The sequence below is a fragment of the Triturus cristatus genome, chromosome 2_1, assembly GCF_964204655.1.
Source record: "Triturus cristatus chromosome 2_1, aTriCri1.1, whole genome shotgun sequence".
NCBI lineage: Eukaryota > Metazoa > Chordata > Amphibia > Caudata > Salamandridae > Triturus > Triturus cristatus.
The window spans coordinates 785,992,507-786,004,888 of NC_140581.1; the positions used below are offsets into that span (position 1 = coordinate 785,992,507).

At 48.2% G+C, this 12,382-nt stretch overlaps 1 protein-coding gene across 12 annotated transcripts in view; it reads right to left on the minus strand.

The window, feature by feature from the left end:
* SYK (spleen associated tyrosine kinase) overlaps positions 1-12,382 on the minus strand; it is a 430,546-nt gene that overhangs the window by 330,634 nt on the left and 87,530 nt on the right. Inside the window, exon 1 of one of the 12 annotated variants that reach the window (XM_085632730.1) lies at positions 8,462-8,484. The exons of the other annotated variants lie outside the window; for them this stretch is intronic. The gene's annotated coding sequence lies outside the window, so the exon portion shown is untranslated. Of the gene's footprint in view, positions 1-8,461; positions 8,485-12,382 lie in introns of those variants that run through there. 12 annotated transcript variants of the gene reach the window in all.

The following is a 12,382-nucleotide window of genomic DNA, read 5'->3' on the forward strand; positions in this document are numbered from 1 at the left end:
GAATCTGCAGTGGATCTGCGGAACCAGATCCTGATGAAAAAATAAAATACACACACTCACAGATCCATTCAGACACTCACTCACACACACACCTACACAACCACTCACACATCTACTCACACATCCATAAAGCCACTCACACACCCACTCAGAGACCCAAAGAGCTACACACACACTGGCTCAGAAACCCACAAAACCACTCACAGACCCACACAGTCAGTCACACATGAATTGATATACCCACTCACACACCCATACAGCCACTCACACACTACTCAAAGACCCAGAGAACCACTCACATCCACACAGAAGCGTGCGCACACACACACACACACACACACACACACCCAATACGGCCACTCACATACCCACTCACAGACCCACACAGACTATCACAAATGTACTGGCACAAACATTCACATCCACTTACACACCCACACAAGCACTCACATGCCCAGGTTACAGGAACGTTATAGTTAGGAAAGAGAATTTAAAAAAACCTTAGAAATTCTCTGAGAAAACCAAAGGTTACAAGGATGTAATAGTTAGGTTCATATGGGTAAAGACTTGCGACTTATGACTTCATTGATAATATCACTGAAACATTTGCATTTAAGTTATTGATGAAAAAATGTGCATGGTGGGGTGTGAGTTATAGTTATCTTAGGCCACGAGTTATAGTTACATGAGATAACTATAACTAGAACTGCTGAATTTCTATGGTTTTGTGTGTGCAAAATCTGAACCTAACTAGAACACCCAGTGACCTTTGGTTTTTTTAGTGACTTAATAAGTTTTTTTAAATTCTATTTCCTAACTATAACATCCATGAAACATTTTTTTTCTTTCAGTAAATGTGTGTCAGTATATATATATGTAGCTATGGTTAGGACCTGGTTTCCATTCAAAAAGCATTTTTTATTTTCCCAATAACTTTGGCGCCGGTTGACGAACCATCGCAAAATTTTTCAAAACTAGTGGGGCGCTACGATCAGCTCCTGTCTTGAAAGTTTCAGGGTGATTCGGCAAGCAGGGGCTGAGAAAAAAGGGGGGTCCCAAAATGTGTTTTCTCCATGTTAATTCCCATAGGAAATTTTAGACACAGCTACAGCCCGAACTGCTGAACGGAACTGCACCAAATTTGGCAAAAAGGTAGCCCTTGGTTCAGAAAGAGACCTTTTTTTAAATGGTGTAAATCCGTTCAGTAGTTGCTGAGAAAATCTAAAAACGTAAAGTTTCGATATTTAGAGGCGCGGTGGATCCGCGCACCCTCCCGATCACGAGCTTTATTCTAATTGGCTGTCAACACTCCAAACCAGAAAGTGTTGGCAGCCATCTTGTGCCTCGGTAACCGAGGCGCAAGAAAACAGGGAAACAAAGGCGTATAACAAGAAAAGGGGGCAGGGTAGAAACATCCTGACCCCCTAGGCCTGTTCAGGGGGTCCCACAAGGACCCCCAGGTCCCAAAAAAAGCATTTAATTTTTTTTTTTTTTAAATCGGCAAATGTCACAGAGGATCCGTGGATCCTGCAGCAAAAATTAAAAAAATGAAGTGCGGGCTCCTGCGCTTCATTATTATTTAGCCCCCAGGAGGGCCAAGTCCAGGGGGCATGTAAAATTGAAATTGCGGGTGCCCAGGCAGGTCCCCGCAGCCCCGGGGACCGCCACCCCCAGGGCTTTCATTATATATTTACTGGGGGCTCACGGCCCCCCGCAGCCCCGGGGAACGCCACCCCGGGGCTTTTAGTAATTATTTTGTAGCGGGGCACATGACCCCCCCACTGCCCCGGGGACTGCCACCCCGGGGCTTTTAAAAAACATAAATCATACACCTGTGTGGGGGGCTTGAGCCCCCCCACACGCCCTGAGGACTGCCACCTGCACAGGGCACTAATATTACAATTTGGGGGTCCGTAACGGTCCCCCGAGCCCCGGGGACCACCACCTCCCGGGGCTGTGCACACATTGGGAGGGGGGCCACGCAGCCCCCCTCCTTGTGCCCTCCAAGGCCCTGGGGACCACCAACCCCCAGGGCCGGCTCCTGCAGTGTCCCAGGGTGTCCCCCCCCCCGGGACACTGCTGTTTGCAATGACAGGGCAGTGAATTTCCAAGTTTTTTTATGTGCTAATTCCTAACTATAACGTGCCTGAAACCTATGTTTTTTTCAGTGAATTTCAAAGGTTTTTTAAATGCTAATTTCTAACTATGCCTACAGAGATAGGACATGTGAAGAAAGAAGAAAAAACGCACAGAAAGAAAAAAAAGAAATGCAGAAAAAAGCAACAGAAGTCCTCAAAGACGAAGAAATGTGCAGGAAGAAGGATAACGTGCTGAAAGAACAAACAGAAGAGCAGAAAGAAGACTTTTTTCAAAATCATCCTGTACCCTCAACTTTTTCAGATGGATACTGGTGGTAACTGAGTCTGACTAACCAGTCCTAGAGGCAGTGCTATGTTAAAAGACACTCAGAATACAGTGAAAACATCTACATACACTAGGGAACACTATGTGTTGGGGTCCCCCTGTGATTAGCATGACCTCCTCTGTAAGCCCCTAGTATATAATAGGGCAGGGGATTAAAACTACCTTTTAAAACGCACCACAGGGCGTGTTTGCACACGTCACCTCAGGCCCCGTCCCCTCCCTTCCCAACTGTGTAAACACGCCCTGTGGCCATTTGAAGTTGGGAGATTAAGTCCCCTTGAATCCTGAGGGTCCCTAGGGTCCAACTAGACTACTAGGTACCTCAAGTAAGCGCCAGAGAGCTGCGTTGCAGAGAGATGTAAAAAGGGGCACGGCCTAGACCACCTCTCTGCAACGCAGCACAGTGGCGCTTACTAGAAGCACCTGGTGGGCTGGTTGGCCCCCAGGGTCACTCAGGATTTAAGGGGAATTATTTCCCCAACTTAAAACGCACCACAGGGCTTGTTTGCACACGTTAACTCAGGCCCCGTCCGCTCCCTTCACCACAGTGTAAACACGCCCTGTGGCTGTTTTTAGTTGGGAGATTAGGTTCATTTGAATCCTGAGGGTCCCTAGGGTCCAACTAGACCACTAGGTACCTCCAGTAAGGGCCACAGAGCTGCGTTGCAGAGAGGTGTAAAAAGTGGCACGGCCTGGACCACCTCTCTGCAACACAGCTTAGTGGCGCTTACTGGAAGCACCTGGTGGACTAGTTAGCCCCCCAGGGGCCCTCAGGATTGAAGGGGAATTATTTCCCCAACTTAAAATGCGCCATAGGGCGTGTTTGCCTACGTCACCTCAGGCCCCGTCCCCTCCCTTCCTCACTGTGTAAATACGCCCTGTGGCCATTTTTTAAGTTGGGAGATTAAGTCCCCTTGAATCCTGAGGGTCCCTAGGGGCAAAATCGCCCACTAGGTACGTCCAGTAAGCGCCATTGCAGAGAGGTGTAAAAAGGGGCACGGCCTGCACCACGTCTCTGCAACGCAGAGCAGTGGCGCTTACTGGAAGCACCTGGTGGGCTAGTTTGCCCCAAGGGTCCCTCAGGATTGAAAGGGAATTATTTCCCCAACTTAAAACGCGCCACAGGGCGTGTTTGCACATGTCACCTCATGCCCCGTCCCCTCCCTTCACCACTGTGTAAACGCGCCCTGTGGCCGTTCTAAGTTGAGAGATTAAGTCCCCTTGAACCCTAAGGGACCCTAGGGTCAAACTAGCCCACTAGGTACCTCCAGTAAGCGCCACAGAGCTGCGTTGCATAGAGGTGTAAAAAGGGGCGTGGCCTCAGAACACCTGTCTGCAACGCAGCTCCCTGGTGCATACTGGAGATAGCTGTTGGGCTAGTTGGCCCTCAGGGACCCTCAGTATTGAAGAGGAATTAATTCCCCAACTTACAACTGGCCAGGGGGCGCGTTTGCAGAGTGCTGCAAGGAGGGGGCGTGGCCTTCAGCGCGATGCCGGTCTTTTATTTATTTTATTCTTTTAAGAAGGAGGGCTGTGTGGCCCCCCTTCTTTTTCTAATTTATTGGCCCTGGGGACCCCATCCCCCAGGGCCTGCACCCTAATTTTTGTTGTTGAAAAAAAATTAATTTGGCCCTCCCAAGGGTCATGGACTTTTTTTTGTAAAATTCTTTAGGAGGAGGGCTGCGTTTCCCCCCTCCTCAGGCCACTTATGGCGCCGGGGACCCCATCCCCCGGGGCCGGCCTTTGCTTTTTATTATTTAAAAAATATATATATTTATAGAAACACCTAGGACATGCTGGACAAACCGTATGTACCTATCACCAGGACGATTTGCGTGATATTCATTAAAATGCGACTATGCATACAATAAATCCACGTGGAATGTATTTACACCGCTAGTGAAGCTCTGACGTGTCTGACGCCCTACCCTGCCTAATCCCGGCGCCCCCGCCGGTGGGTACTCTCCAAGTAGACACCCCTGTCGTTTATTTATACAAAGATGGGTAACTATTGACGGGCACATTTAATACACACGCACACCAAGCCATTCAAAGGGGATTCGACAAAAATTCGACCAAACTATGCAAGAAACCCCCCTCACGGTTAATAAAACACACATCCACCGCCGGATGTGTAATACTTTTTATTTTACTCTCTGGAAAGGAGACAAACCTCACTTGGGAGTCACAGCGTGCTCCTGGCTGAGCCCAATGCTGTGTTACACCCACCAGTGCCCACCGAGTGCACCGAGTGCCACACACCTCTGTGTTGTATTCCGCCAGCTAGTGCGTATGCTATGACACTCTCTAGCCCATGTGCACTGTAACACCACCCCCTGAATATGTCATGCCACACTTGCCTTCGCATGGGTTATATTGCCCCATCTAACGTGCCTTCCTCGATGCCTATGTTATAATGGACAGCGCTATGCCACACATATTACAATGTGGCATCCATATCTTTGTCACTGTGCATATGCAATGTTACACTCCCCAGCACATATTTTATAATACAACTTTAGAGACTAGTTAGGTTACACAACACTGCCCTGTGCATATTACACTCCAAGGCGAATAACGCATAGTATGCGATAGTGCCTGTGCTATCTCGCGCTCTCCAATTAATCTGTCATTGCGCACAATGTATTGCATATTATATTTCACGCCCGGTTCATCTTATATCACACTTTTTGGTGCATAGTTTATACCATATACTATATCTTGTTTTCATTTTCAATCGTGCTCTCAGGACTATGTTCTATATAACACTGCGTCCACCTACCCTTTTCACGGGCATTACATTTTGTGATGGGGGTGGAGGGTCAGGGGGTGTTTCTCCCAAGGGAGCCCAGAGTCACAGTCACAAACGTCCTCTTCTTCCTGAATAAAAGTGAGATTATGCTGCATACTTGTTCATATTTTAAGTAGTTCGCACAGACACACATTTTAAAAACAATAAAGTTCCTAATACCCACCTTCTCTGAACAGTTAGCTTGCTGCCCCATCCACCTCCTCCCTATCCTCTGTTGTCTGAATCCATGGACTAGCCTCCTCCCTCCTGCCATGCATGATCTGATGTGCTGCCACTGCCCTCCATTTAGCATGATGTACCAGTCCACTCCTCCTGCCCTCCATTGCCCAATTTTATGGCCCATCATTGACTTCCTGCTTAGCCTCTGTGCTTAGCTTGCTGCCCCTATTCTCCTTCCCCCTGCCCTCCGATGTCTTTGTGCATGCCCCTGCTCCATCCTTTTTGCCCACCATGTTCCATGGACCTGCCACTCCTATCTACTCTGAGTGTTATGTTGAGCTGCCACTCCCCTCCCACCTGCCTAGCATTGTCAGATGACTGCAACCTGTCCCTGCCACCTCCACCCTGCCTGTCCACATGCCATGCCCCCATCCCCTTCCTCCTGTCCTCCATGGTCCATTTTACTGCCACACCCTTCTGCCCTCCCTGGTCTGTTGTGCTGCAATTGCTCCTCCTGCCTGCCCCGCGCTGTCTGTTGTGAGGCCCCTTCCCCTGAACTCTCTTGTCTGTGCCCAGGTCCTGACCCTCCCTTCTATCCTCCATTGTCCTTTGTGCATGCCCCTGCACCCTCCTTCTTGCTTATCATAGCCATTGTGCTGCCACTAACCCTCCCGCTTGCCATGCATGGCCTTCTGTGCTGCCATGGCCCCTACCACCTTCCCTGTGTGGTCAGCTAGCTGCCCCTGACCCCCTCCCACCTTCCCTCCATGGTCTGTGTGTATGCCATCATAGTCTCATTGTTGCTCTCCGTGGTGTGTCTTGTTTCTAGTGCCCATCCTGCCTGACCTCCATGGTCATCTTGCTGCTCCTGCCCTGCCCCCTTGCCCCCAGCCCTCTGTTTCCATGTGCAGACCCCTATTCCCTCCCTCCTGGCTTGTCTGTTCCATTGTAATGCCCCTGATCTGTCCCTCCTGCGCTTTATGGTCTGTTATGCTGCAGCTTTCTCTCCTGTCTGTCCATTATGGTCAGCTAGCTACCATTGCCTCTTTCCCCTCTGTTCTCTGTTGTCCATGTGCATGGTCCTGTCCCCTCCCTATTGCTTTCTATGGATTGGTATGCTGCACTCCCGTCCCGCATGCCCTGTGTGGTGTATTGTGCTGCTGAAAACCCTGATGCCTGCCCTGTAGGGTCAGTTTGGTGCACCGCTCCATGTCCCTCCTGCCCTCTTTTATCAGAGTCCATGTCCCTACCCCAATTCCTCCTGCCTACCATGATCCAATGTACCATACTTGCTAACATTTTGATCTTGGTAAGAGGGAGATTTTGAAAAAAAACTGGGGTATTGATTTTCCCCTTTCAGTTACATTGAAAAAGTGGAGATTGTACACAGGAGACATATCAAATAAAGCCCATTTGAGCTTAAAAACATTGGACGTTTCCTGGCTGAAACGGGTCTGTTGGCATGTATGGTTGTACTACCACTGCCTCTTCCTTCTGCCCACAATGGTCTATTATATAGCCACAGCCTCTCTTGCCAGTCCTGTATTGTTGGTTTGTTGCCCCTGCCCCCCTTTCCACTGCCCTCCATAGTCTGTTGTGCTGACACTGCCCTTCCTGCCTGCCCAGTGTGGTCAAATTGTTGCCTCTGCACTCTCCTACCTGCCTTCAATTTTCAGAGTCTGTGCCCTTGCCCTCGGCCTCTCAACAGTATCCCAATGAACAACTAGATTGCTAACATTCTATATTTATTACAAAAGTGTGGAACGCCTGACGTCATCTTGATGTAATCAAAACTGTAATACCTAGAGCATTTCCTTTAGAAATTACATATATGAGAGGGTCTTATTTGCATCAAAATTATGGTTAGTGCTCTAAAAAACTAAAATGAGGACATATTTTCTGAGTTTTCAAATAGCGACAAAGAACTTTTAAATTATTTGTAATCTTTATGTTTTTTATCCAGTTAACCACTTGATTAAATGTTGCACCTAGGGGAGAGGATGTGGTGTTACTTCCAGAGTGGCAGACTTTGCAACTGGGGAACCAGGTTGGAGTTTCTGCTTCAGCTAAACATTCTGTGATTCTGGTCAAATCACTTAATCTCCCCATGTCTACAACCAAAATGAATTGGATCTTGTGTGATGTAACCAATGCTCATGTAAAGCACTCCAATACCTGACAAGTCTGCACTATATAAAACTGCAAATACACAAAAAATGTGTTTTGCACACTTCTGTCATTGGGCTACATGTGAGCTACATCTGGGTGATATTTGTGCTGCATTTGGGCTCTTTTGTCTCTGGTGGCCACCTAGGGAGATTTATCTGTTATGAAGTTTCCTAATTTCCTCATTTACTGCAGTCTCCTCAGTAGGAAATGCTTTCAGTTTTTTACTTTGATTACATCAAGAAGGTATTCAGATATGTCACACATTTGCCATAAATTCTAAATGTTAGCACTCTAGTTGCTCATTAGATCACTGTAGTAAAGCTACTGCTGCTCACCAGGGAAGTCTGCTGCTGGTACTCAAAGTGCATGTTTCAGTCTGCATATCTGAATTTTTTTATGAAATGGAAGAGGATTTGAGAAGTCACTCAAAATGTGCCCTAATCTTTCTTTCTATAGCACTAATCATAATTTCTATGGCCAAATGAACCCCCTCATTTTGTTCCTTTGTAAATTAAATGTTTTAAGTGTTACCACTGTATTCCAATCAAGATGGCTTCAGATGTGCCATACTTTTGTCATAAGTAAGACTGTTAGCGCTCTAGTTGCTCGTTAGAACACTCTGGGACATTCTGTCATTGGGCTATACTTGGGCTACATCTGGGTGATATTTGGGCTACATTTGGGCTCTTTTGTCTCTGGTGGCCATTTTGGGAGATTTATTTGTTATGAAGTTTCCTAATTTCCTAGTTTACTACAGTCTCCTCAGTAGGAAATACTTTCAGTTTTTTACTTTGATTCCATCAAGAAGGCATTCAGATGTGTCACACATTTGCCATAAATTCAGAATGTTAGCACTCTAGTTGCTTATAAGATCACTATAGTAAAGCTACTGCTCACCAGGGAAGTCTGCTGCTGGTATTGAAAGTGCATGTTTCAGTCTGCATGTCATTCCATTCAAGATGGCTTCAGGTGTGCAATACGTTTGTCATAAGTAGGACTGTTAGCGCTCTAGTTGTTCTTTAGAACACTCTGGGAATCTGCAGTAGAACACAAAGGAATCAACTGACAGTCTCTGCCCTTGTTGGATGTACATGTTTTACTGAGAATGTCAGACTTCATTCTCACATGACTGAGAAAGATAATGTGAATTTACAGAAAATATGCTCTCAGTTTAGCTTATAGATCACTTTCCAAACATCTGTGGGAAAAGCATGAGAAAATTGTTTTCTCTCAAACATGATTCATGATATCACAGAAAAAGGATTTTTCACATGGTAAAATCACCTTAGAACACACCACAATTCCTAAAATGAGTATGGTACCATGAACAAATGATTTATAATGTAACTAAAGTCTTAAAACCTTCTATTAACTGCAATGCTTTTTAATGAGGTGCTATCATGTATATTGGTCCAAAGATGGCTGCCAACACTTCTTGGATGAAGTGCTGACAGCCAATCAGATCTCACGATAAGATGTGAGGTTAGGCTCTGCCCAGATATATATGTGATTTTGATTTTCTCAGGAAATACTGAACAGATTTACTCCATACATGCAAAAGGCACATGCCTGACCTGAGGACTACCTCTTTGCCAAATTTCATGTAATTCTGTTCAGCCGTTCGGGCTGTACCTTCGACTAAAGGTCCAATGGGAAAATGCATGGGGAAAACGCGTTTTGGGACCCCCTTTTTTCTCAGCCCCCGCTTGACGAATCACCCCAAGACTTTCAGGGTAGGAGCTGAGCGGAGCGCCCCATTAGTTTTGAAAATTTCACAAAGATAAGTCAACCGGCGCCAAAGTTATTCAAAATAGAATTTTCAGATTTCCTATGGGAACTTGGTCCTAACTATAACTATCTACTGGCGACTGCCAGTAGATAATATTATATATATATATATATATATATATATATATATATTCACTTAAAAAACAATAGGTTTCACACATCTTATAGTTAGCTGGACATTTCACTCGTGAAAAACCATTGAAATTCCCCCGTTATAGTTAGTGCAGGCAACTATAACTCACGCGACCACAATCCTCTGCGGATGACGTCAGATATTACATCACTGTATTTAGACACTTATTTACCCATGTCTTCTTCCATTAATTTTTAGCTATACATATATTACAAATATTTTTTTTTCAGAAAAACACATATGTCATCAGTGATGTAATATCTGACGTCATCAGCAGAGGATTGCGGTCACGTGAGTTATAGTTGCCTGCACTAACTATAACGGGGGAATTTCAATGGTTTTTCACGAGTGAAATGTCCAGCTAACTATAACATGTGTGAAACCTATGGTTTTTTAAGTGAATTTGCAAGGTTTTTTAAATGCTAAGTTATGTATTTATTTATTTATTTTTTTTAAGGTTTTTCACCGTGCGCGTACCGTACGTGCACGGTGCGCTTCGCGCACCGCGCGCCCACATTATGCAGTTCGCGGAATTTTTCCGTTTCTATCGTACGCGCATGCTACGCGTACTCCGCGATTTTTCGCCAAAAAATTTAAGGAAAGTTTGGCCCTTGGGGGACCTTCTGGGACCCCCTGACAAAGGCTAGGGGGTCAGGAACTGTCCACCCTGCCCCCTTTTCACGTTCTCCACCTTTGTTTTTCACCCCCTCAGACTGCGAGAGACAAAATGGCGGCCGACACTTCCTCGTTTCGACCGATTCGAATGTTTACTAAGATCTAACAACCAATCAGAATCGCGCTCGTCAGCGTGCGCGTACGGTAAGTTTTACCGTACGCGCACGGAGCGCGCCTATAGATATATATATGCTTTTAAATGCTATTTTCTCAGGAAATACTGAACAGATTTACATCAGACCTGCAAAAGGCACATCCCTGACCTGAGGACTACCTCTCTGCCAAATTTCAAGTAATTCTGTTCAGCCGTTCGGGCTGTAGCTTGGACTAAAGGTCCTGTTGGACTTGGCCCTTCTGGCAGGTTCACCCCTGGACTTTTTGGCTTTTTATTGGTGACTTGGTATGGTGATTGTTTGGTCTCTGCGCCCTTTCCCTGTGTCCCAGGGTAAAGTGCGTGCGTGCTCTGAGTGCATGTGGTGAGATAGGCCTGCCCTCCCATAGGAATGCATGGGGAATGTATGTGTCCCTAGTAGTTCCTGATGCGTGGGGTGTGCAGGCCCGAGTTTGGTATGTGCGGACTCGTGGGAGTGAATGCTGCGCGATGATGTGTGCGGCGTGCATGTACCTAGTGTGGAAGTGCCACTTCTAGAAGTGGGCACTTCTGTGTGCAGTGTGTCTGTCGCGTGATTGGCTGGTCGTGTCATGTGACGGGCTAGGGATTCCCCAGAGTCAGGATGAGTCACCCAGTGGTGAATGGGGAGATCAGCAGCTAGATGGGTGGGAGGAGTACACCTGGGTCCTGAATAGGACAGGGTTTTCCAAACACAATGCTGGCCCCGCCCCCTGTGGTGCGACTGACGACCCTAGCCCTGCCAGTGAATAGAGTGAGGGGCTGAGCACATTAAGGGTGCTCCCCAACCAGCTGCGACTGGTTTTCCCCCTCACCCTGAACCCAGAACAAAGGGTTTGCCTGTATAAAAATGGGGCTGTGTCCCCACAGAAACTGTTCTTTGCCAGGATCCTGCCTGAGGGGGGCTGCTGCTGCTGGACCAGAGGACCGCCACCTGGACTACCTCCCTGCCTGGAGGCCCAGTGAGCTGGCTCTGGGTCCAGCCTTGCCCCCACCCCTGCCCTGCTGCATGCAGGGGAGAACTTGCCTGGACTTTTGCTGATTGTGTGCCCTGAAGCGCTGGGAGCGCTTTATTTTTCACCTCTAGCGCCTGGAAGCGCTTTCCTTTTCCTTTAGCGCTCAGGAGCGCTTTTATTTCTAAAAAGCCGGTGCCCACCCGGCGTTTGCCCCGTATCTGCCGATTCTAGAGTCTCCTGGCAGGTGCCCACCCTGCCAGGGACATTGCCGTAACTGCTTGCGGGTGCCCACCCCGCTTATTTGCTTATTCTTACGGCGGGTGCCCACCCCGCCGTATACCGCATTGTGGTGCTTGCGGGAGCCTACCCCGCTTATCGGTAAATTAATATCCCTAGCGGGTGCCCACCCCGCCAGGGACCTTGCTGTATTGAATTTCACCCCCCCTCGCGGGTGCCCACCCCGCGTCACCGCAATCGCAACTCACCGCCGCAGCCCAGGAAGTCAGGCAACGCTGACTGGGACGTGGGCGGGACTTTGAAGCAGGAAGCGACGAGAGCCCACCTCGCGCTCCTGCACTGGCCAGAGGAGGAGGGGAATCCGGAAGCTGTGAGCCCGGCAGACTCCGCTCACCAAGTCCCGGGTCCCAGGAGGGGGCCCGGGCGAAAGGAAGAGCCGCGCCGCCGAGACCGGAGCAGCAGTCCCGGTGAGTGGAGGGGGCTCCTAGCTGGCTGGTGAACGGGGGGGTGCGCTCCAACCACGGGGGCATTGGTGCATTGCTGGGATTAGAGTCCGCCGAGACTCCAACGTTAGGGGCAGCATTCTTTACCTGGGAGCCCACGAGGCTCCCCCGCATACGGGGGCAGTTCTTTTGAGGCGCAGAGCGGCCCCGGAAGGCAGCGGGCCGCTCCAACGTTACCCCCCACATTTGTGCACGAGCCCGCCGAGGCTCCAACGTCGGGGGACATTCTCGTTCTTCAGAGCCCCGTCAAAGCTCCAACGAGGCACTCCTTGTTGTTAGAAGAGCCCAGGGAGGCTCTAAACCTACGGGGGCATTTCGTCCATGACCAGAGCGGCCCCGGAAGGCAGTGGGCCGCTCCGACGTTATTCAGAGGGGCACATTTGTTTATTGAGCCTG